Here is a 26,473-nt window from a genome sequence, read left to right on the forward strand (position 1 = left end):
GAAGGTATAGTGGTGTGTTCATATCAATATGATATTCTATGTTAAAAGCCATTATGAGAAATAATTAACTTTAAATTGCAATAAATAACCGTTACGTGTTGTTAAATTAATCAATAAAGAGATGCAAAAAAAAGAGCATGGCCATTTTCCATTTCATTGTGTGAAACTACTTGTCAGTGCTGTGTGCTCTCATCCCCCCCCCCCCCCCCCCTTCACAAAAAAACAACAACAACAACCTAACACTGTCCACACAATTCGATAGACCCGCAAGGTACCGCACACTGAGCGGGTCGCTCCAGCACATCCAGTGTACCAGATGGCTGCTGAGCCGCGCGACACTCCGGCTCCGCTCCCGGCTCCCTCCGCGCGGCCTCATCTCCGCGTAGGAAAAGAATCCGCGACACATTTTGTCAGCAGCCACCGAGCATGGGTCCCTTTGGTAATAGAATAGCCAATGTAATTTGACACTTCAACTTACTGCGCTCTCTCCGAGTCTATTCAGTTACTCGCCCACTGACGTTGAGCCCATTCTCAGTGGCCGTGAGGGGGGGAAGATATTTTAAAAACAAGAGCCGAAAATTAACGAGGACTTTCTCCGCTTAATAACCCGGTGAGTAACTGCAAACTTAACGTCGCTAGTTCCCCCCCCCTCCTCCGGTGTCGCGCTTGGCGAGGCGTGTTTGTCTCGGGGAGGTTTTGTTTCCACTTTGGCTCAGATTGTTTCTCAACAATAGAGTGACCACTTGAACTGGCACCGAGGAGCACGTCGGAGCCCCGTAATAATACACCGCAGCTTTGTGTTTACTACCCGGCTGCTCCGTGCCGTCGGGACTGAACCGGCGGGCTGTTAAGCAGGTTGAGCATTTCGTTAGTAACAGATGCCGCGTTGATCTCCAAAGCGTTCGGGGCTCGGAGGCGACATTGTAGCAGCCGTGTGTGCGTTGTGCTTGCAGAATGAAGCATGCCGTGTGTCTGCGCGCGCGCGCGCAGGCTTTCAAGGTCCTGGTTTTTGTATCTGTGTGTGTGGTACCTTTCGGCTTCCGATGACCACGAAGCACATGGTTTGTGTAATGTGGGTTTATCGGTGCTGCGGAACGTCTGTGGACGAGACAGCGGTCACTGCAGCTGCGCGGGGTCGCTTCGTGTGAATGTCACGTTAAACGTTCATTTGGGAAGTTTGTGAACAGCGAAGCACGTGTGTGCTCTTAAATATCGGTGTATTAATGTCAGCCTGGAGTTATCTTGCTGCCCCGGAGCTTCGCAAGGGGTTTAACAAGTTGACTCTCCAAATTCCTGCTGTGTGAATATGGACCCGGTTGGGATTGAAGGTAAAGAGGAGGAGGAGGAGGAGGAGGAGGAGGATGGGGGGGCTCTCAAGTGGACCTGGGCTCCTTTTCACTTACTGTACATCTGTCCTGAAAGCTAAAAAAAAAAAAAGAAAAGCATGGCCAAGTGGAAACAAAGTATGCTACACTGTGCTCCCATGATCTGCCTCCCAGCCATCGTGAATGAAAGAGTGTGTTCATGCACATGCACTGTATTTGTGTTTCTGCTTGTGAAAAGCATCATCATCATCAAGCAATTGAGACGCACGTGCAGATGTTTCTCGTCTTGTTTTGGAGAGGAGTTCTTCCTGTTTGTGTTATGTTGCCGAAAAGTTCATTCACCTCTTGTCTGCTTTTTTTGGGCTGCAGCAGCATCCAAATTCGTCCCGCGCTGGAGACTGTTTGGACCCAGCTGCCGGGGAGGGAGGGGTGGTCATGTACAACTTCTGTGGCGGCACCAGTTTTTGTGCAGCTTGTTTACACATTTTAGGTCAGTGCTCTTGTTGGGTTTAATGAACTGACAGGCTTCCTCTCCGCTTCAAACTCCTCGAAAGACTTGGAAGCTGTCGTCTGCATGCACCTGGTCCTTTGATAGCGCTGTCCCCAAATCCCTTCATGGGCCACCTCTCAATTGGTTTACAAGCACTTGGTGGCACGTGTGCTTCAGCGCAGATCGGAGCCCTGCCATGTGTGTGCTGAAACTTCCAAGCTTCCAATGGCCTCTGTCATATATTAGTGCTGTCAGACAGAGGAAGAGGTTTTCTGTCCCGTCTCCTCCCTCCCCCAGTCAACCCACCTCTGTGGGGGGCCCCCAGGTTGGGGCTCCTGAATAACCATGGGGCAGACCCCACCAGGCTGACCTTCTTCTATTCAAGTTGAGGATGTTGAAACACCGGCCGTCAAACAAAAGACACATTGAAACAGAGATCTGCAACCCAGCACGTGTGTCTGGGTTGCAGAAGTTGACCATTTATTAACCGAGTTTTCCCTCCTGACCAATGAGAAGCGGCGGCACACGGAGAGGCAGAATACAACGGTAGCTGATGCCGAGCTGCCTCTGACACAGAACACAACCTAAAAATAGCAAACAAAGCATCGCTTTTTAGTTTTTCAATCAAATCGCACGGATCTAGTTTGAAACACTTTTTTCTTTTTTTGTGTGTGTCTGGACTCCAGCCAGCCTGAGGTCTTTTTTGTGTGTGGCACTGTGGATTGACAATGGCAACACGTTTTCAGTGCAGGGCGGGAGTTTTTTGCTCTCGCCTTTACACCCGCCCGCCGAGGTGAGAGTGAAGGCGGAAGCTGGAAATGGCCGTGCCACATGGGAAATTATTCAACTCTCCGTTCAGAGAGGACACACAAGAGGCCTCATTACCTGCAGCAGTATGCCGGTCAGCTTGTGAGAGAGCCGGTGTGTCTCAGCGAGCTCACCTTCTGAAATATTATCAGGATGTTGCATCCAGTGTGGCTTTTTTTTTTCTTCTTAAAACACAGCGCAGTGTCGTTTTACACCATATCACACAAGTATTGATGGGATAAAATACTGCTTTGTGAAATATTTCCCTCCAGTTTCTGCATTGAAGCGCCTCTCCCGATGGTTAGCAGCCTCTTTTTTTTTTCTTTTTGACCGACAATGTGTGCCTCAGCAGCTGGTAAACAGGGCTGTTAGATGCCTTATAATGTCATAATGTTATTGATTCTTCTTGGGAATTCCACTTGCGGCGAACAGATCCCTGCGTACGAAAAGCGCTCGCTCTTAAGCACTCCGACGGGGGAAAAAAGGCGAGCGAGTAAAAGCGACTCGTCCTCCGTGGTCAGAGGCTGTGGGAGGTTTGTGTAGGTTTCGCTCAAGGTCCTTTTTGTGTTGTCTTTGCTCCAGAGAATGAACTCTTGGGATGAATCACCGAGCGGGTGAGGCTATTTTCAATGAGCAGGGCAAGCGTGGCGCTCGACGTACAGAAAGTGTGTCAGTGGGCAGTTGTAGTAGCTTAATCATCAGGTTTAGTTAGCTGTCAAACAGCACTTTGGGTTTTACAATCCTGCAAATATATGTTACTTGTGAGCAATCACAACAGCGTTATGTGTTATTTTGATACTGTGATATCTTTGGCAGTGAGACTGTTTTGGATGCTGAAAACTAACTAATCCCATTTGCTCCAGCACAGTTTTTTTTTGTTTTTTTTACTTCTCTTTAAATTCTGTAGGTTTAGTCATTTGTTTTAAAGCTAGATGCTTTACGATCCAAAACCTAATGGAAAAAAAAATGATGCTTTGTTAAGGATTGAACCAAAAAGTCCTGCACTATCGCTCACTTGTGAAGGCACAATTTCACTGTAAGCGGGTAATATCAGCTGTGTGCATGCTTTTGGTGATTTCACAGTCGGTCCATGAAACTCTGGAGTTCAACTCTTTGGTTCACCGGCTTGTGACCCTTTTTAAAAAGATGCATCATGTATTTGCAGCCCGTCGTCATATGTTGGCCATGAGTTTCACCAAAGAGTGATTTCCTCCTCCGTCTTCAGATTGTTGCATTTGAGCGTGACTCTCCAATATTTCACATTCATGTCGTGACCCCTCAGTATTTATCCAGCCGACCCTTGGAGGGGTCCTGAACCCGAGTTTTGAACCCCTGATTTAACAACAAACAACTGCTTTACTTCACTTTGAGCATGCTACAGCATCCACATTTTGCTTACGTGAGTAGTTGAAGTGCTTAAAGTATAAAACCGCTAAAACGACTGTTATTTCACCTGTCATGTCTGACTTAATTTCATTTATTCCCATAAGGGATCTCAATTTTTCGTCCGCCGTTCAGAATACAACAACATAAGAAATTCTTGGGACAACTTCCCACGTGTTGTTCTGAATTCCTCATGTGTGCGCTTGTGATGATTTGCGACGCTCCGCCTCGGCGACACGGCGCTGCAGTAACATGTGTACGGTGCAAGATATCCACCGAGGGGTTTTATGATGGAAAGAATGGCCAGACTGTACCTGTCAGCTTGACTGTTGACTGTTAATATGAAGCTTCTATTTTCAAAACACAGCTCAGGGAAAGGGAATCTGTGCGTGTGTGTGTGCGTGTGTGTGTGTTCGTGCAGGAGGGAGATAGCGAGCGAGGCAAGGGATGGGAGAGGTGCTGGGAGTGACGCCAGGCCACACATCATTTAATCATGTTAGAGTGTGCAACCACTTTGTGCATATTTTCGGTTGCATTGGTGATAGGAGTTGTTATTGTGCAAACTGCACGCACAGAGAGAGAGAGAGAGAGAGAGAGAGAGCGAGAGTGAGGACTTAACAGGAGGAGTGACAGTTTGAGGAAGAGAAAAAATACAACCCTCATTTGAGGTTTTGAGATTTGTCAGATTGTAGATCAAATTCAACTTCATGTCCAAAATATGGCAATAAAAGTCTGGATTTTGTTGCGGTCGCGGCTCTGGAAATGTGTCGGGAAATTTGAAGCGATAGCATTTGTAACCACTTAAAAGTTGAGCCTGTGGATGGATGACCATTGTGCATATTAGCACTGGATTTGAACGTGTCCTTCTGGCTTAATCCCACTGTTGACTCGCCTGCTAAGTACTGAGTGTGTTATTTTTGCTCTTTTTAGGGAGCCCCTCTCTGCATAATCTCACTTAATCTAATCTATCCCCTTTTATAATAGACTGGGAGTGATGTGACTTTATAGAACAAGCTTTAGTGTAGATCCATACCAAACAGACTTGTGTGCCGGCTACTTCCTCAACCCCTCTGGCAAAGCTCTTGTGAAAATGCAAGTGACCTCTGCGCCCCTTGTTAGTCCGAACAATAGGCCTGCCTCCTCTTACAGCTGCAGCCATGCTGGAGGGGAAGTTCGCCGGAACAGAAAACACACAACTCGTGATTAATGGGTCTAAAAACTGTATTTCTGGCTTGATCCCACGCCTGCTTAGTTCACCAGGAAAATTCCCTCTTCATTTAATATTTCAATTGAGTGCAGGTTTCTCCTCTTTGTGATGGTTTGTCTATAAACTGTCAAAAACGCCCGTTGTGATTTCTCACATCCTCAGGCGAAGTGTGCAAATGTCTGACCAACAGTTCAAACCCCAAATAAATTCAGTTTGCTGTCGTATGTGACAAAGAAAAGCACCATATCTTCACGTTTAAGGCGTTTGAACAAACAAATATTTCTTAAAAAAGACCTAAAACTATGTTTTTGATCATCGCTTGCCTGCACATTTCACCCAGTTGATCGATTACCTCATTGTTGCCGCTTCAACAGTATTTGTTGTTTGTGCCTTGCAGAGTTCTGGACGATATGGATGACATTAAACAATGTGGTTAATAATGAATTAATTGGTCAATTCACACAGTCTGTATTTCCTGTCTCTAAAAAAAATGAGGATTTGCTGCTTTTCTTGTTTTATTTCACGGTGAATTGAATGTCATGGGATCGCTAGTTGTTGACAAAACAAGTATAATTAAAGACATAAATGAAGGCTCGAAAACAATGTGAAATGTTTCCGACTGTAGACGCAGCTAATTTATTGATAAAGAAAACAAACCATCCGTTTCTTTGCGGTTGAAGTTTTTTGTGCTCGCACTGGCTGTCCGGTTTCCCGACGATCTGGATGATGCTGGACGTTCAATAAGAGATGGAAATGCAATTAAACACACCGACGCTTTGTTGCCATCAGCAGGGTTTGGTAGTTAAACAGGCGAGTTAGAGAGCGCCATAAAGAACTTGATACAATCTGTGAATCTTAACCCGCGATGGATATAATTGGAGCTTTTGAGGCCCCCAGCAGTCGCAGACTCATGCATGTTGAATGTGACATGCTGTGAAAAACATACGCAGATGATGTCACAGCGCAGCACCGCAGTGTTAAGTGTAAATGAAAGGCTCTGAATCATGAATAACATCCGGCTTCTCCAAAGTCTCAGCTCCTATAAATTAAACAAGGATCCAACCCGGGGACCTTGAAGGGTTGTCAAGTCTTGCAGCATGGGAAAGTGTTGCATGGCAGACATGTTTCCCTCTTCAAATTTCAGACTGAGAAACTAGCAGCTGCTCTGCAAATGTGAAAACGTCTCAAGAGGTGTAATCTCACTATTCAAGAAAAAGAAAAAGGAGGGGGGAGGGACTCTGTTGCAGCATCACAAAATCTCAAGCGTGCTCTGGAGGTTGGCTTTTTTTCTTTTTTTTTAGGAGAAAGAGAGAGATCCACACCTCTGATGAGTAATGAAGGTGATTCTGAGCAAGTGCTGGAATTACATTCAACAGAGCCTGCGGGGGTCCATATCTCATTGTTCTCTGACAGGGAAAATTAACTGGGATTTACTAATACACAGGGAACATCCCCCCCAACCCCCACCCTTATTCTCTCGCTCTCAAAGAAACAGTCTGAGGGTAATCTCTTTCCCCAGCAACCCACCCCCGGATCCCTCCTCCACCCCCTCCACTCCACCCCAAACCAAAAAATGTCAAATGATTTCAACTTTGCGATCAAGATGTAAAACACAAGTAGATAAAATCCCCGCCGTGTCGCACAGTGTCTCATTCTGCCGTCGGCTTAATGTCGACACGCGAGAGGGTCCCATTTAAGTACTGTTTTACATTTCACCTGTTTTGCTATCCTATCGCTGCCTTCATCGTGACAAAAAAACCCCCCCAAAAAACCCATGACACGACCCAAAGTGAAGAGGGGCCCCGCTGGTTATTGATCGCACAGGCCTCTATTCTAAATGACGACGCTCCTCTGTGACAGTTTTGAAGTGAATTTAATTTACAGCACTTGAAAACATCATTAGTTACGATTTACCAACACCCAAAAAGTTGTACATGTACCTCATCGGGATAAATCTAAATTCTCTGACTGCTGCTTCTTAGATGAGTCTCTTCTGGTTTTTATACTCCTCTATTACAGTTGACTGAATATCTTTGAGTTCAGAATGGAAATGTCTGGCATTTCATAAAATGGCTAATTAATGACTAGATTAAATAATTTAGGGATTAATGGACAATGAAAACAATCAGTAGTTGCAGCCCTATTTGATTGACACGGCGTATGAAAACAACCTAGCAACTGTAGTCGGAGTCTCTTTCAGCCACATAAATGTAATGATTTGGTGCTTTCCTCGGTTTTGTTCCCACTGAACATTAAATATCTTGGGGTTTATAAATTAAAAAAAACAAGCTATTTGAAGACCTCTTTGGCTCTGGGAATTAATGATTAATTATTTATTTCTGCCATGTTTCAATTATTAGACTTCAACAGATCAGGATGGGTGCCTGGAAATACTTTCTTCAAATAGAAAGTAGTTCAAACTTGGTGCTGAGAGGAAGACCTTGATTGAGAAAATTGGTTTCAGGCCTCTTCATGGAAAAACTGTGCCTCGGTAGAGCTGCGGCAGAGAAAAGTGTCCCTTCGTTTAAACCTCATAGATCTGCTTCACTTGCTTTCGTTAAGTTTTTCCAGTTCTGGTCCCTTCTCTGACCAACATAAACAGAAGTGTGGGGACACAAGCTCTCTTCTGAGCAGCAGCAGAAGTAGAATTGTGTGTGAGAATTGCAGGACAAAGACATCAACCGGTTATTTGTTCCGTATAGTTTTGCCTGTAAATTGTCCTGAAGTAGAGAGGAAAATATCCTGTGCAAGTTCCCAGAGTTCATCGTGACCGCATTTGTTTACCGGGGTTCATATTTCCTACTTTTTGCACCCTGCTCAAAAGAAAACAGTCGAACCCATGATGAAGCGCAGACGGCAGTCACGCCACACCCACAGCCCGTGTGTCAGCTTACACCGCTCCTTCAATCCAACACGGTGTTTGTGTGCGGTCGGTTACCCAGGTGCAAGCCATGCATCACAGACCGGAGCTGATACACTAACCTGACAGCTGTGGGCAGTGAAAGAAGACCATGACTGGAGTCAGCGGTGGGCGGGGTGGAATGCATTAACCCTGGAGCATCCGACTGATGCATTTTGGGTCAAAAACGTAATATTTGTCCTTATTTGTAAGCATTGGATTGGGATGAGAGCACTTCAGCGTCTGTGTTTTTTTTTTGTGGATGAATAAATTAAACCACGCACCTTGATCTTGCCTCATTCGACCTTTTCTTTCATGTCATGCAGGTGATTGTGGTCTACTGTGTGACCACGAACTGCTCGCAGTCTTTCCACAATGTCAACAAACGTAGGCATAAAATAGCCCAAGCCCATAGCCCACGGGTAACTTGCCAGCTCCATGGAAACATACTACTTCCTGTTTACATCACTCAAGGCAGGAGGGGAACTGTAGTGCCAAAACATATGCATAAAACATGCAAACTCCAAAGCTAATTATAGCTTATTTTTATCCCCCCACCCCATTTACACTATCGATGCTAAACAGCACTAAGTCATAGCCCATCACATCAAAATGTCTACCATGTTGTTTTTTTTCTTCCTCAAAGTGTCTGAAAACATACATAATACAGTTGCCATGTCAAACAAGAGTATTTCTGATGAGCCAAATTCATTCTGAACCGTATCATCCGTATATAATCCCCGACATGGCGAGGGCTCAAAGGGTTAACAGCGAGGTACGCTGCGGAGTGTGCCTCTGCCTGGCCCAGGTTCTCAGGACATGAAACGTGCGTTTGTGTGTCGGCACAGCGTGTACAAGTATGGCTCGTAGCCACGTGCAACGCCGTCCCAGTGCTGACTTTAAATAACTCTTCTGTAAACACGTCCTGTCTGTTTCCTTATGTTCCCTCGTCCGGTGGCCGGCGGGACGTCCTCGTCCTCAGCGGCGGCTTTTAGTGCAATGAACAGAGACCCGAGACCTTTTTGTACACTAATAAGAATTGCAGATAGCGTAACAATACTGCCGCTGATGAGTCCTAATGAAATGGGGAACGGTTGTCCGCATGTAAACACACAGCGAGACACGTATGCAGGCACACTTCACACTCCTATTTATAGGTGCGGATTGTGTAAGCTCTTTGGGCATTCTCCCTTTCTCAGTATCAAACCGAGAGAAGCTGTAACTGACCGGATTATTTTTACACACGCTTATATTGCACCCCTGCTCCTTCTTGGCAAACACGTGTGGCCCAACGGGTCCCACGGCTTACGAAAATGTTGACGGCGGATGCTATTTTTGCCCATCTCTTTTTGAGAGGAGGGCATGTTAGAGAGAGAAAGAGAGCTCTCTCTCTCTCTCTCTCTCTTACCTAAGGGCTCAGCATCCTTTGCGTCACCATGGACGTACATGGGGCACCACTGGTTTCACTAGTGTGTGTTTGTGTGTGTGTGTGTGTGTGTGACATTAGCATAAAGGGAGATGGAGTTGTGTGTGTGTGAGAGGGGATGGAAGGTTTGATCATCCACGTTTTGGGGCGAAGAATAAGAGAGAAGATCTCCTTGTACTTGACTTATAGTGTAAACATCGTCCACGAGATGAAATAGTCTGAGGTCAGAAATGTCTCAACAAAAGTGTCTGTGTCTCGTTCCACCTCTCTGTCTCCTCTCTCTTTTTGTGTGTGTGTTTGTTCGGTAGGAATGTGAAACCTAATCTGAGCTGGCTGGTGGGGTTGAGCACAGTGGGTTTCTTTTGGAGAATTACTCCTATGTGTTGCCACTTCTCAGAGTTTACGACTGTTTTAAAAAAAATTTATGGGCAAAAAAATCTGGCTGCGACACGACTTTGTACAAGTCGACTTTGTACAAGTCGTATTGACCCGTTGCGTTGTTTTTATGTCTATCCTTATGATTCTACTTTCTATTATTTCGACTATTCTATTTTCTTCAACAGCATGTGGGCAGATATCATTTTCCTACCTCTGAAGTCCTCCATAATTACATCATTTCAGCCCTTTTCTCATACAAATCAACTTGTTTCAAGTATTTCCAATAAAACTTCCTTCAGGAAAAAAGGCCGACATATTCCGACTTCACTGACGTTTGTTTGAACAAAAAGTAGGGCTGCAACCACTTTTCTTTATCGATAAATCCGTCAATTATTTTCTTGATTTAGCAATCAATCGTTGAGTTAAAACATTTCTAAATGTCTTGTTTTTTCGGACCAGCAGTCCAAAACCAAATTATACGTAATTCCCTATCGCAGAAGATCAGCACATGTTGCCGTTTGAGAAGCCGGAACCAGTGTTTGTTTATTTTGGCAAAAAGCAACATGCGAGTACGACAGTTGCAGATAGATTTTCTGATGATAATCGTATCAGCCCTATTTGAAAGCACCCATCCTTATAATGTTCTGGTCATTAGCTGCATCTGTTTCTGAGAAACACTCTGTGGTTTCTCCTGGCCTTGGATGTTCGAGGTCAAAAGGCACATCTTTTTGGTTTTGGTGCCAGGGTTGTCCACGGGGGGCAACTTCCATTCAGAAAACATACCCGCTATACATACCAAGACCGCGTTAACCCGAGCTCAGATGCATCCCTGATGCTTTGTGGCTTTGTTATTGTTTTCTCTTATTTATTTATTTTTTACGGCATCAGCTGGTTTTCAGGAGCAAATTGAAAAAGCGAATCACTCGAGGCTGCGTGTCATGCGTCCTCTTTGTGTGGCACCGGCAGACACTTCCTTTTGGAGGAGGGAGGTGGAGAAGATCATGTGAGCTGTAATTATATTTATGTTGGGCCCCATTCTATCTGTCACAGTACATTTTGCCTGTCTTGTCATACTGTAAATCATTACAGCGGATTAAATGCCGGTTATGAACTCAAAAGGGCTCCTTTTTTTGTTGTTGTTGTTGTCACCGTGAGCGCTGTATTTGTTTGTTTTTGACAAGCTAGTTGTGATGATATTAGCCGTACAGTGTTTCCTGGATGTTTTCAATCATTTTAATTGGGAGGAGATTGGGTAATGTCACCGACGTTTGCTTTGAAGCGAGGAAAAAAAAAAAAAAAAGAAGAAAAAAAAAACTTTCAAAAGGCCGGGCAGCCTTCCAAGAGCGGAAGAATGCCTCTGAAAAGCCTCCGTGTTTCACAAGCCATCCTCCACTTTTTTTGTTTTCTTATTTGTTTGGGATCAAAGACGGCGACGGGCAGCGCTGGAAGATTTGACTCTGTTTTTGGCTTCTTTCAAGCCGATAGCAGTGAGAAAGAAAGAAAGCCCTGATTCATCTCAATCAGCTGCTCAATGCTGGAACGGGATGAACTTCTGACGACTGATGAAAGAGTGAGCCGAGCTTCCGCGCGCTTCTCGAACACTCGCTGTCCAAACTCGGAGGGAGATCGGCTACACCTGCTTGTGGCGGCAGATATTGTTCACTAATAAATACCCCAACGGTTAGTTACTAAAAAGATTCGTTCACAACAAACCTTTCGCGTCGCTCAGACGCAACAGCACCATTGCCGGGCCTCATTTCCTTCTCCCGCTCGTACATTTGCGTCGGTTAAATCACTTGACGCGTCATACATGTGTTCTGCCACCTCGGGCACACAGACTGGGTTCATGTCTGAGCAGTTGCTTCATTTGTCTACAAAATAGCTTGTTTGGAGAAGCCCCGAGTGTTGCATCCCTCGATTTGTATGCGGATCACATCAACGCAAATAAAGCCTCCAAAATTTCCCTAATGTTCACTGCAGCAAAATCACATTTCAGCCTTATTTATGCTACTGCCTATACCTGAAGACATAATTTCCTCCTTAATCTTTTATAGACGCTCTAACTTGCTTTATATAATGGATTTCAGTGTTCCAGGAGTACTAAGAGGGAAAATATGAATTATTTCTGTCATTACTTTTGCTGCTAATGCGACATGTTTTGCATAATAAGCAGTCAAGACAACAAGTCAAAAATTAATGAGCAATAAATAGGTTATGATAACTTAAAAGAAAACAACTCTATTCTCTTTGGCGTGATTGTCAACCATCAATTTTCATCGTGTCATTGTTCAGCTACTGGGTATTTGTTTTTTTTTAATCTCCACAGTTTGTATTGTCATGTTAATTTACAAGAGTATCACTCTATGTCTGGAATCTTAAGAACAATGAAGATGAAAGCCAAGAAGCCGCTGCTCGTATCAACGGAGTAGGATGTCGGTGTCGAGAAATCTTCCCTGTGCTAAACCGCCAATTCTTTTTTAAAATATTTAACTGCTGTCAGTTAAAATCCAAAAAAAAGTTTCACACTTTCCTCTAAAGCTCGGAGAGGGGTGAGGTATAGAGAGGGATGAGAGGTGGTGGTGGGAGGGGGGGGGGGGGGGGGCTGCTTCACGGGTGAAAGCCCTCACACATGAATATTTAATGGTTGCATTTTAACCAGAGTCATAAAATCCAAGAGGATGTGGCTGAAAAGAGAGCAGTGAGGAGTGTGCAAAGTAGGCTACATTGTTTCTTTATAGTCTGAGCTGAATGCCTGAAAGTCATGTCGCTCCTTTTCTGGCTGCACAGTGAAGCAAATATGGGGATTGTGTCGGGCTAATTTAAAGCCCGGGCCACATTTAGAGATGTGTTGCGGCCTGTTTTTGCACGGTAAGCAGCTTGTTTTACAGCAGGCTGACGAAATCTTGGACCTTAAGGGGCTAAATTGAAAATGTTTCATTTTGACACTCAATGCACTCAGGAAAATGGATTTGATACACTTAATCCACTTGGCCAGTTGACCAGATACAGAGGCAACATCTATTCAATACACATCAATTTGAGCTTAATGGAGTTTGAGCCCCCTCCCCCAAAAAAGTCATATAAGTGTGAGTATTATTTCTTCTTTTTTTCTTCTTCTTCTTCTTCTTTTTCTTCTTCTTCTTCTACTACTACCGCTGAGCCAGCCTCATGTGCAACAATCAGACCCTGAGCTGATTATTAAGTTCGATAAAGCTCCGTATTTGTGCGTAGCCGGCTTATTTTCGTGTATGTAAGCCTTACTTCACCGAGGTAATCATGTGTCATCCAATATTGAATCTAGGTAAATGGACTCATAAATTGCAATCACTTAACTCAGCCCAACTATTACGTTTAATATTGCTTTGCGCAGAAGGTCAGCCGGCGGTGGATCAGGTTCCAGCAACCCAGATAATTCAGCTGCCTTTTATGAGTCTTTTTAAGCTCCTGAAAAATCAGCTGCCAGGCAAAACCGACTGTACAATGCTTAACAGCAGTGGCACCGGATACGCAGGGGCTACTGTTTATGTTTTCAACCCTTAGATATCCTTAATGCAGTGTTAAAAGTGTGTGTGGTTGGCAGCTTGCAGATAAACCACAGTGGATGCCCTTAAGGGAAACAAACTAGAAGGCTTTCCCCACTGAAAGGTCCAAAGTGCAGTTGTCCGCTTTGCGCTGCAACAATGGAGCGGTTGTGCAAACGGAGCCATCAGCGGCGCTGGCAAGCCTGGCAAACCAGCTTATCAGGAGGCAGGGTGCACTGAGCAGTGGGTGGGGCTGGTGGTAAGTGGAGGTTAGTGTGTGTGTGTGTGTGTGTGTGTGAGGTGGGGAGTGGAGGGGGCTTTGTGTGGTGTTGAGTGGTATACAACTCGGTTCATTCGGAATCTGTGTTCTTGCTCGGGCTGCAGACACACAGCTGGGTAGTGCTCTCCGCGTGACCCCTTTGTGTTCACAAACCATTGACAGCTCAGATTGTTGTGAATATATGGGTTAGCACGTGTGTCTCTAAGTATGGGATCATGTACCAGCTGCTAACAAGCCAATTAAATGAATATTAATATCACAATGATACCATATACTATGTTTCGTAAGTTAACTTGTGTGTGTGGTGCTTTTCTTAGTTTCACTTGATGGATATCTTTGAAAACTTCACCCTGGTCTCGAGAAATTGTGAAAGACGTCCCGTTTTTTTTATTCTATAAAACAAACAAACCATGAATCCATAAATCAAGAAAACATTCATAATGACTAATTATTAATTGCAGCTCTATTGAGAGTGATGCACTGAACTTCAGTGCTCTACTTGAACTAACAATGTACTCTACTGAGTGATGATCTAATCTTTTGGCGAAAAGGTGGCTCTGAAAAGTCTTTCAAATTGGGGGTTGGCTGTCAACAACTTGATAAATCGTTTACACACACCTGGATCTGTTTAGGAATCATATTATTTGACTTAGTGTTCAGTAAGTCTGTGAGAAATGGAGGGTCGTAGGGTCTGAAATGACCCTCCAAAGTGATAAATGACCCCGCTATCCCCCTATTTTAAACTTTAGAGATATCTTTCCAGCGGCGTGCATCTTTAGCACCGCCCCCAATCGCCAGCCAGGTCCAGTGGAAAAGCCTGGCGATAAATATCAGTGTCAATATTCAGACACGCAGAAATATGTTTTCTACTGACTCCTTTTTTTTCTTGTTGAAAAAACTGCAAAACCAAATGAATCCCCGCTCGTCTCTCAGACTCTGATTTTTAAGCAGCGCAGTTTGTTGGTGGCAGATATGTTTCTTTTCTCTGAGCTGTTTGAGGTGTTGGAGGAATGCGTTGTGTGCTCTGAGAGTTTACTCACTTGCAAGATAGTCTGTAGTGCTTTCACTGCATTTCCTTTGGGACACAAAAAGGAAGTCTCAAAGTGCCTGTGTTAGGCTTTAGATGTGACTGTGGGTTGGTAAATATTTAGAGAGCAAACATTTTGATACCAGCAGGGATTGTAGTTGAGGGGAACATGTTTTTTTTTCTTCTTTTTTCTAAGAATGTAAATGTCAGCATATTGCAAGGCATAATGCTACATATTTTTATTTTAATACCTGCCTAAAAAAAAAAAACCCCAGCAGTTTAGCAACTCAAATCCGACGGAAGAAATCAGATGTTTTTTTTCCCCGAGTCCGGCTTATTTTGATGTAGCTCGCCCACTGAAGCTCATTCTGTTCTTTCAAAAAACACCCAATCCATCAGCTAGGGATTGTTGCCGCCTACAAACAACCAACATATTTGTTCCGCTGCTTCACCTTGTTGGCTTTGTAGAGGTAACGTGGCAAAGGTGGGTGTTAAACATGTCAAGTCCTATCTGCCTTATTTACTTGGTCACTGAATATTCATGGCCCTTGATACTGGTGTCAGCCTTCAGCCAGCCGCGCAGACGACCAGCAGCAGCCTCCGCAGTCATCAAACAAGCCGGATCTGTCGACATGCAGCTCCTTCCATCCTTCCCCAAAAAGAAAAATCCCCCTTCGCGTCACATTGCCGTTTGTTTTCTAATAAGGTGGTGATTTCGCCTGAAGCTGACAATCGTTTCCTGTTCCAATTTGCGTGGCATGCAAAGAAAGCCATGCTGATTCTCGCTCCGAGGCGCTTGGGGACGAGTCAGTGAAGGCACCCCTGCGAAGAAGAAAAGGAAGGCGGAGGGATGAGAGCGGGTATAACCCCCGTGTTCTGCAGTCATGCCCATTTACTCCCCCTGACACCTCCGAGGACACGCTCTGACCTCTGCAGGGATCTCGCTCCCTCTTTACTCTTACTCATGCGTTTCCTCCTCTGCTCCGAGGAAACCGCACCAAATTCCTCGTGCATTACAAGAGCTTTCGGGAGGCCTGGGTTGCCTCTCGGCCTCGTCTAGACTGCCGCGACTGTTGTTTGGCAGCACGGTCGAGCTGCGGTGTGGGGTCAGACTCACTTAGCATGACTGCGGAGAATGCAGTGGTTGTCTCATTAAATATATGTTTCCTGTGTTAACATGAAAAGCTCATGCTCTTTGTTGTTCCTTGCCTCAGATGAAAGACAGCTTCTACAGGCTGTACCCTCTCCGAGTGTGACACTGTCAGCATGGTTAATGCTGCGGATTAATAATTTGTAGGGTGTTGCAATGAGATTTGGACGATGATGAAAGAAGAATCAAGGTCCTGTTAGAATACTCCAATACAAATGGCTATTAGTTCTGCATTTAAAACTCCACTTCATCCCGGTGATGGACTGTATTAAGTACATTTGCTCTGAGATACTTGTACTAAATGCTTTCTTTGTATGCCCCTTTATATTTATTTACCAGTTAATTGAAAAATAAAATAAAAATCCTAGCTCGCTCATAGTCGCCTGTTTACACTGACACAGAGCAACAGCCTCTATAAAATGGTACTCAAGGCTATTTGGAGCCATGTCTTTGTCCATCTGATGAATTGTAAGTACAATATTGTCTTTCCTTATGCCTCTTTTTTTGTCAACACCATCTCCTGAGGGAAATATGTATTACTCTAGCTGCTAGCATAAACACTGACTTCACTATGTTCGTGAGTCGGTTCACTAGTAGGCCACATGTACTTTTATTTTGTTGATATGTTTTTTGTTTCCTAATAAACTATCAATTTAAAAGTTAAAAATGACAATTAGTTCCTAATAAAATAATGCTGGCATTGGAAATAGTTAAACTGGCCATTTTCTTGTTGAAATGACAAGCTAACTTGCTAGCTAAAAACTTCAAGGAAGTTTTTCAGGACAAGGTTGTATTTTTGTGGCACACCAGAAGTTGTCTTTATTGATGGCTGCTTACGGATTACTGTTGATAATATATAACTTATTAACCATGCATACATAAAGCCATTAGATTAGTCATTACATTAAGTGGTACATAGCAAGTTAATGCTATAGCATGTTGACGTGGGGTATAGGCTAAAGTTAGTTTACCCGATAACAATGTGCCATATTTTAATCCTGATCATGATCAAGTAAAGTACATTTAAAACTGTACTTTGCGTCAGTATACTTGACTTGCTGTACTTAGTTACTTTACTGCTTTGGATCTGTGAGAAAAGGAGCAGAGAAAGCCGGCGTGCAGGCTCTAAGTCTTGATACACCAGTGTTTGGCCGTAGCTGAGGGAATTTCATCTCCTGTCATCTCGCCGTTGATTAGTATTGATTGGTTGGGCTGAATTGGCCTCTTGAATGGAAGTTGGATCAAATAATCCCTCATTCTTGTTTCCCAAATCCACTGTGAGGGCTGGAGAACGATTGCATCAGTGGCTTTCCGAGCGTGCGGCAGCAAGCTGAAACATTTCCTGCGGGGGTCCGAAAAAAAGACAGATTTTCTAGCCTCCGTGTTTTACCTCTTAATGAGACTAGGGGAAAGTTGACCTACCGAGTAATTGTGACAAACATGGCCGAGGGCGTGCTGAGTGTTGCCCTGCCCCCTTTTCACTGTGGTGGTTTGAGAAAAAAAAAACTGCACCTGCGGTTTGTATAGACATGAATCTTTTCCCAGACAAAACGAAGAATTCACTGCAGCTTGGAAGGATCCCCCTGCGGTGCACGGATGACACGGTCTGCTGTGTTGCTGCCGCCGCTGCCGCTTGGCTTTCGATGGGGGCAGCTTGAGTGTAATGATGAAATGGAAAAGTTCCAGCGCAGTGAACACTTGCACGCAGAAGGTAATTGGAGATTGCCACCAAAGAACTGCTTCCAATTCTGCTGCACCGATAGACAGACCACAAAGTTTGATTATGTTTGCTGTTAACCAAACGCCTGCTGTAGTCGAGCGAAATGGGATCCTGTTCAGACAGAGTGCGAGATGGGAAGGCGAGAAAGCGGCAGCTTGGGCTGTTTTATTACAAAAATCGCATCGTCTGATTCAATCTCAAGTTTTCACCGTTGAGGTGTTTTCAAAACACAGGGACATGCACAAGAGCCAGCACAAATGGGTTCTGACATCCTATTCCTAATTTATGAGACCTGAGTGTTGTCTATTAAATGATTGACAGGTTACGCATTGCCTGGGATCTCCACATTAGTGTAGCGTTGTTGATCTCTTTGAGAGCAGGTGTTTGAGGCTCATGTCAGACTCGTTTAATTAAGGAAAGACTGCAGATTGGTGGTTCTTTAGCCACTTCAAGCCTGATTTGACACTGGAGGATCGGAGTGTGTTCAATGGAAAGCAGATGAATGATTGATAAGAGAAGCAAAGCTGCCTCAAATCCTGCTCCAAGGACATTAATAATACAGCACACTTTGAGCGCCTCAGATTTCATCACCTCCTTTATTTAGCACTACAGTCTTTTTGTATTTTGTTACCTTGCAGTAATATGTTGTTCTGTTTTTATTTATTTGTATTATTTCATTTTAGTGTAATGTTGATATTTTATTATTTCTATTTTATTGGCAAGAAAGCCAGTGCCAGCGGTTGTTTTTCTCTGCTAACAACTGAAAAGACTATTTTGAAAATGGATGTTTTATTTTCATGTAGTTTTTTTGTGTTGCACCAGGGAAGGGAGCTCAATCGGTCCCAGGTAATTCGAGTTCAAGACCTATAAATTACATCATCAGAGCGCTTCCGTCCACCTGTTTTCATACACATTTTAACTTGTGCAAGTTTTCATCCACTTGCAGATATGAGAATAGCTGGGATAGCTATTCTCATGTTTGTCTCCCATCCATCAACATCAGTCATTTACTATTGATAGATTCAGATTAATTTAACTCGTGCTCAATTGTTATGCAGTGACTAGCTTCATTTCGCTTCATTTCGTACTCACGGTGGTGCTCAAAGTTTGACTGTTCACTTTTGAGTTATGAGTGCCAGAGGTGCCAAAACACATAAAAGATGTTGGAAGAGGAAAAAGGAAGGCGAGGATATGTTTTTGGCAGTGTTGTTGCTCTGTGAAGCTGCCTCTCCTGTCTGCAGTGTAGATCCTGCTGCTCTGTGTGTGTCTGTCAGGCTCCATGTCATCCTGCCATTGTTTAGGCCAGAAATCAGCACAGGCTTCTATTGTTCCACACACACAAATCTGCAGCTACAGGCTGTTCAGCCCAGTATCTCTGCACTCTGTCATGTTTGTAAAACAGAGTGTCATCTCAGCTATGATAAGAGGTCGTCAAGGGTTCTGCTACCTCTACTGTCTCTTTGTGGTTTGGTAGTTACAACAGCGCCGAATCCTTCTAAGCCTTCTTAGTTAACATTTATTCGGGCTTCAAGTGCCATTGTGGCCAAAAAAACAACAAAAGTCGAGCATCGCCGCGGAGTTGCTGCATAATCGTCTCCTCTCTTCTCCAGAAATCCTAACTGGCTCTTGACAGTAAAGGAAGACATGCCTCAGAGTGGATCAAAGTAATCCCTCCCTCCCCCTGTCTGAACAAGGCAACGTGTTGACATGGTCCCGGTCACCAGCTCGGTCATTTGTGGAGGAGAGTGACTGAGGATTGCTCGGCTCATGGGGAAGCATTCTGGCTGAAAAGACGACCTGACATCTGTTTTACAAACTGCGTTTGTGTGGCTTCATGTTAAGGGGGAAGCGAGGACCTTTGAGTGTTTAGCGGGTTTTCTGTTGTACACCAGTGTTGACGGAGGCGGCCTCTAATGTGAGCCGGTTTTATGTGTTTCTTTCATGTGGTTGTATTTATCTTTTTGAGGTACCTAACTTAACACCTTCACTCTGCCGCCCCCTCTCTTCAGCTCCGCCAGGCTATGTGTCGCATTCAATGGCAACGCAGCACGGCTCCCTGACAGGGAACAGCAAGTAACCTTTAGTTCACAAGGAAAAATTGTTTTTCTCAGTAAGATATACACTCTTATGCCACATGCACTTCCTGGCCCTGACAGTATCCCCTCTTACACCAAAGTCCTGAAGCGCCGTCGCATTGAGCAAAGTACACGATTGTGTTGGCACTAAATCCTGCAGAGCTGTGCTTGTTGCTACTCATACTCCAGGAAGAAAAGTGCAGTGTAATAGATACTCTCCTGAAGTGAAAGACTGATAATTTTCTCCAAACAGCAGATAATGTTAGGTGACTGGCAGTTGGAGCACTTCCAAGGCTTGGATGGGCATATAACTTTCCCAGTTAAATCATCAGTACAAAAGATGAGAAAACATCTGGTTCTCTGACAAAAAGTCAAAAGTTCAAGCCTGTGTTCATACAAAAAACTCAGGGATGATCCTAGAATAGTTGTGATGTTGATAACGCAAAAACAGTTTGCAGGGAGATACCAAGCAACAGTAGCATTCATTTCATTTAGAGCAATCAACCAATATAAGTCCAATTGTCTCTTTCCTTTTAGCTCGCTTATGGTCTCCACCAACTCCTGAGGGAAATATGAGGCTGGCTAGCTGCTAAATGCTCCACTATGTTCACAAGATAATCAATTCCTTCGTGAGCCTCTTGGTGCTGGAAAGGTAGCACACAGTCTGTTTACCCAAGGTTTTTTTTATTGAATACAAAAACAAAAACAGGAAGGTTGAGCAAAACAACTGAGCTAAAAGAAACTAAAGCAATCTGTATAGCTGAAGGGAACAGGGTGAAAGTTCTCGATAGATTTAACACAACAAGTGACCCTCTTTATAGTGTATACAAAACTATTTATTTGAGGATGCATCCTGTTTCAGTTGTGGTTAGTATAGAAAATGTTTTGTTTTTTAAAAGTCCATAACAGTACATAATGAAGTGTCATTTCATACTGCGTGCTGAATGTTAGTATGCAGTCTGGCTTCTGTGTTTATTTTGTGTCTTTACATTCTCGTAATTCAAGATAACTGCGACGAACAGCTTGAATGTGATCACCATTTGATTGAATTCTTAATTTGTCTTTGATTGATGCCGAGTGCGTAACAACATATGGCTCTGCTGTCTGTAATGACCTGCCGGGTTCTGATGTTTTGCTCCAATAAGCCGCCAAACATTCTTTTCAGCCAGCGTTGCCTTTGCTGTGACACGCGGAGCGACCGCAGATGAGAATCACCTGTCTGTGGTGAGCCCCGAGAAGCAAAGCCCATCTCCTCTAAAGGCAGGCTGTCACCGCGGCTATTAAGACTAATAGTGGCGGCCTGTGATAAGCACAGTTAGCTGAATTCATGACCCAAGCGGCTGCAGCGGCGAGATCATTTCCACTTGTGTGTTTTTCTGCTGATGCGTTTAATTTTTTTTTCCCCCTGTCCGTTGCTGTGACACAAGAGGGAAACCAGAGAGGGCCAGAAATGGAAAGAGGAAATAGAAAGGGAGTGATTGAGCCTTGGGTGAAATATTGATCCAGGGTGGAAGCGCGGCAACAACAGAGGTACATTATATTCTCTCGTAGGATACAGATAAAGTCCTTTCTCTGGTGTCGATTCCATAAGACTCAAATCAATCCCCATTTTTTTTTGTTACTGATAGTGTCTTGTCTGAGGCCTGATAGCCCTGTTCAAGGTAAAGCTCATGAATGATGTCCTGGTTGGATGATTCACAGACCTTGCCTTGAACACGTTTCACCGGAGCTACTGATGAAATAGTTCCCATTGAACCCTGTAAACCAAATATTTCAGGGAGCCGAGAAGCAGGAATGAAAACCCTTTCACGCCTTTTTCTGCTAGCAGCTCAATAACCGTGACGATCAGGAAATATAGTCCAGATTTTTAAATACGGCTTTGCTTAAAAAGCCATTTCCTCACATGACAAAAATAACAATGCACAACTGTGATGTTTTCAGTAGATGTTGTAATGGAGATGGGGAGAGACATTAAAAAGGCCAGACTTCCTGTCTCAAAGTAGCAACAATCTGCTGGAGCGCATGTCTTTTTATTTCTGCTTCAGCACACACTTAAGCTCTTTTATTTAATTTGCTCATTCCCCTCTCCAAAAACGTTCCTGAGTTCCTAGAAAGAGTTATGTGTTTGGGGGGGGAAAAAGCCTTTTCTTTTTCTCCTCAGTAATTTGGGTGAACTGGCCCTTTAAGGCAACACGATTGACTGTATGAGGTGTTTGAAAGCTTTGATTCTACCACATCTACTCAACCTCCCGGTGAAAGAAACAGCCAGATATTTGTGGAGGAAAACCCTCTCGCCTCTCTGTGCCACCACATGGCCGGTATTAGCCGATTTCCTGGAGATCACTGGAGGAGGATGCCTCCGGAGCACTTGTGCTCCTCTTTCTCCCTCTCGTTCTCTTTGCGTGGAGTGGCCCCGCTTAATGCATTGTAATGGTTGACCATTATTTACGCGGGGGATAAACAAAGAGAAGCGAGGAATTGATGGAGTAATCCACTCTCGTAGTCATTAGGCATTGAGATGGAGGAGCTGGTGGGAGCAGCCTCCTCCTTATGCCTCTCGAGTCGAGCAGCTAATGGAAATGGGACTCATTAAGACACCTTATACTCCGACGCACCCAAGATCATGAGCAATTGCTAATTGATTGTCGTTAGCGCTCTCGCAATGAGACGCTCTGCCTGTTTTCTCATTTGTTATGAACGGCTTTGTTTTCTTCCCCCGTCTCCTTCACTTCATTATTGATGTCGCTGTTTTTCTTTCTCTTCCTCTTCGCTCCCTTTCGCCTCGAGTCCTCTGCAACTGGAGTCATCTGAACGCTGTTATACCTGGTTAGCCGCAGCAATCCCAATCCAGAGGAATACCACATGGACAGCTCTGTGTAAAATCTGAAGTGTTTTCTATAATTAGAAGGAAGAGATGTTTAAAAAAAAAAAAAAATCAATAGCCTCGACCCCGCTAATGACTGTATGTGCATGATGCACGCATGCCATAGGCTATAGGATGAAAGGGCGGATGGAGGAAATGTGCTTGTGCCAGCACAGGCATGGTTGAATAGCAGGGAGAGGTTTTTGTGATGCTTTGCTTATTGGCTCTGGAAATTCCTTCCTCTTTCTTCTGGAACCAGCGGATTGTGCTCATCTCAGCCTTTTAATCATTTTTTTTTTCCCCCCTCCCAATAGTAATGTGATCTCTTTCCCCTCCCTGGATTCCTCTGTGTATATGTCCGCTCTCCACCTTTCTTCTCTCTCATTGCTTTTTCTTTTTCCTTATTATGAGAAGGAGGAGGAAAAGATAAGGGAGGGAAATGAAAGAAAGAGGCTGAAAATGCAAATACAAGGCCATGGCTCTTTCTTGTGACAGATCAGGCCTCATTACACCCACCTCTCTTTTGCAATTGGCTCAGGACGTTCTCCCCTCTATTTCTCTTTCTTGCTTGTCTCCATTACATTAGGAAGTCTCTCACCTCCCGTAAACCCTTGGGGGGGGCGGGGACACACACACACACACACACACACATACACACACACACGCGCACAGAGCCAGGTGACCAAAGAGGAATCTCTGGCTGCAGGGGCACAAGATTTGCTTTGCAGAGTTATGTGTGTGTGTGTGGCGGTGGGGGGGGCATAATTTTTATGTCTGTGGTCAGACGGTGCAGCATTTCTTTGCTTTAGCGCTCTGCCAGCAGTCTACACCTCTATCTCTATCTGCCTCGTGGGAGTTGCTACCAACCTTCTCGCTCTGATCGGGAAAGGCTGGAAACAAAGGAATAAAAACACCGGCTCATGGGCCGCTCTCGCTTTTGAAACAAGATATACTGTAGAGAGAGCGAGAGGGGGAGGAGGAGAATGAAAATTGGAGCCATCAATTCATGTAAATCTCATCAGCATCACTCCTTTGAAATAGGAAACGTAGGCATTCAGCGATATTTTTGTCTCGCACAACTTGGGTCTTGGCTTGGCCACCCTCGCTTAAGGAGCGATAATGAGTTAGCTTGCCGTCTCTTCAATACCTCTTCATCGAATGTAATGGCAACCCTGTGTACAGACCAGCGACATCAGCTACCTTCTGTAGTTGAACACAAATAGCTTTCCTGGGAAAATATTAATTATTACCACTCACTTTTTATGTGTGCGTTCGATACTCTGGTTAAACTCGTGGCTTGTTGACAAATTGTCTGACTTTGTCGTTGCAAATCAATTTTAGTGAGCCGCGTTAGACACAATTTTCAAAACTACTGAAAGAAAACTGAGTAACGGTAACACTTTCTAAGATTCCATGCATGTCTACAGTTTATTTGAAACATTCTGCGTTATAATCAGCGTATCTAGCCGTTATTTATGAATGCTACAAGCATTCATAAATATTTATAATGCTTTCTAATAATAATCAATACAGCAAATAATGACCACTTAGAGTAATGTATAATGTCATTATAATGCATTACAACGTATCACAAACATGGCAATTATGATACACTATGATCCCATTAAAATAAAAGTCAGTGAGTGACCAGCATTAAAAGGTATTACGATACTCAACGTTATAAGGAATTATCAAATGCTTTAAAGACATGTGCTCCAAAGAAAGTTGTAATTAACCTTTTTAAATTAACCTTTTCAAATTATTCACGATTTGAAAGACATTTTGGGATCAATTCATTTAATTGTTTCACTTGTTTAGGTAATCCACAACACAAACAACTGATGCTGGAGGGCAAACGCATTGGGAAGTTATGCACAGCGGGAAGTAAATTACCTGCATTTGCATGAATAAGACAAATAATTGGTGGTTGCTGTGATGCTGATCTGGTGGCACACAACTTGTATACGGTGGCACTGTTTTGCACTGAGGTGTATGTGTGAGAGTGGGGGGGGGCTCCACATAATTACAGCAGTGGTGGTTAACAAGGCGCCGGCATTTGTGTTAATCAGTAGCAAGTGAAGACTGAGAGCTAACTGAGCCGGTGTCTCATGCCCTCTAAATGCATTACTCTAAAAACCATTATCTTTAAACCTGTAGTCATCACGGCAGCTCTCGCTACAAACCTGACGCTTGTGGCTTTGCCTTATTTCTGCTTCTGTGGGAAATGTTCAATTCCTCTTCTGCTAACCTCGATGTGGGTGTCAGCTCTGTAGCGTGTACAGTGTATGCAGGCAATATAACCTCACAAATCGAATCCTAGTGAACTTCCGTTTGGTGATTCACAGGTCAAAAAATATCTACCAGGCAAACATGTTTGATAGTGAATGTTTTTAGAGGTCTAGGTTACATACAACTACTATTTTGACAGTATTCCAATGCTGATATTTGGTTACAACCCTTAATCATCAACACTTTAATGTCTCGTGAGTAGTAGTAGTCGCGGCCCTTATACAAAACATGTCATTTGAAAGATTGATGAGTTATCATTCAACCTCAATACCGGTAAAAATCGTCAATTAAAATGTCACATGACAGTTGTAGGTGTCACGTTATAGACGTGTGTAAACACACTGGCTATGGGGAAATCATTACCATGGTGTCTCTACACAATCCTGCTTTGCTTTTATCTTGAAAAGCTTCTTCTCTCAAGAAAATCATTACAAACGACGAGGTTGTCATTCCCACGATTGCCGTTCCAGCGTTCCTCCTTTTGACTTCAAGTGTCTTTGTCGGGTGTCTTTTTGAAAAGCAGGGATGCGTATCTGGGTTGATCTTGCATGTCTTGAGCATATTCAACAACAGAAAGCCGCCTCAAGGATGCGGTGTGGTTTCTGTGCCAATGCAACACCAAGTGGAAGTAGAGCACTGTTGAGGGAGTTGAATTGCAGGTCGAAGGTTTCTGATCTGGTATTCATGTAAAACACATTGATGTAATTAAATTTGTTCTTTTTGACACTATTCAAACACAAATGAAAATGCTGATCATTGGTACACATCTGTCAAGTGTTATGGTAAAAGCTTCATCAGTTTTTGCACAAATTTGAGGTAATTAGCGGTCTTTGAGGAAGTATCACTTTATCATTAATTTCACTCGGCAAACAGCATATTCAACTCTACTAATGCTAAGTAGCACTGCATGTTTATGTCTGAGCTGTTTTATCACCTCAGCTCATTGAATCCTTTTTTTTTATTGAGGCCGGGAAAAAAAGCCTCTTTAATCCCTTCCCTGTTCTATTTGTTCGCATGAAGTTAAAATGCAAATGAGCTATATAATGGCTCCAAAGAACTGGCTCGCTGGATGGACGGCCTGTGGCTCTCGAGAGCTTTTCCCACAGCGCTGAGAGCACAGCCAGGTGAGAGTTACTCCCCAGGTGTCCCTCTCCTGCCTGTGTCCCTGCTTAGCGGGTGGCGTCCAGCTCCCGCCGACCTCCTGACTCACGGGGTTCACGAGCGCTTTGCACAGCTCTGCATAGAGGGGCTGTTCTCCGAGCAGCCAGTAAAAAACCTGGTGCTGACTGAGAAGGAATGAGTCTGTCCAGCACCAGCGACAGCGGGGATTTTGACTCCATGAGGACCCAATTAAACCTGGGAGGGCCTCTCTGAAGGAATAATAACAATGATAAATGCACCTCTGTGGTCTGCTTAAAAGAGGCTGGGAGAAATGTTTTATTGTGCTGGCCTGTCTTGACACAATTTACTCAGAGCTTCTGGTATTATTTTTTTTCTGGGTGAAGCCCGGTGCCGTCTTCAAAACATTCTGATCACTTTGCTTTATGCAACATCAAGCCTTCTCTGCATGTGCTTTGAATTGGCTTTCGGGGTACGTGACACCCTGCCAAAAGTACAGATAGTGTGAGTGTGT

The 26,473-nt window shown here is 44.0% G+C and overlaps 1 protein-coding gene across 8 annotated transcripts in view; it reads left to right on the top strand.

Moving 5' to 3' along the window:
• Positions 1–429: 429 nt before the first annotated feature.
• LOC137789242 (zinc finger MIZ domain-containing protein 1-like) overlaps positions 430–26,473 on the top strand; it is a 104,244-nt gene continuing 78,200 nt past the window's right edge. For all 8 annotated transcript variants that reach the window (XM_068582592.1, XM_068582594.1, XM_068582593.1 and 5 more), the window contains exon 1: positions 430–610. The gene's annotated coding sequence lies outside the window, so the exon portion shown is untranslated. The remainder of the gene's footprint in view (positions 611–26,473) is intronic.

This window comes from Clinocottus analis, unplaced genomic scaffold (genome assembly GCF_023055335.1).
Source record: "Clinocottus analis isolate CAN_PGR_092001 unplaced genomic scaffold, fCliAna1.0.p SCAF_19, whole genome shotgun sequence".
Classification (NCBI taxonomy): domain Eukaryota; kingdom Metazoa; phylum Chordata; class Actinopteri; order Perciformes; family Cottidae; genus Clinocottus; species Clinocottus analis.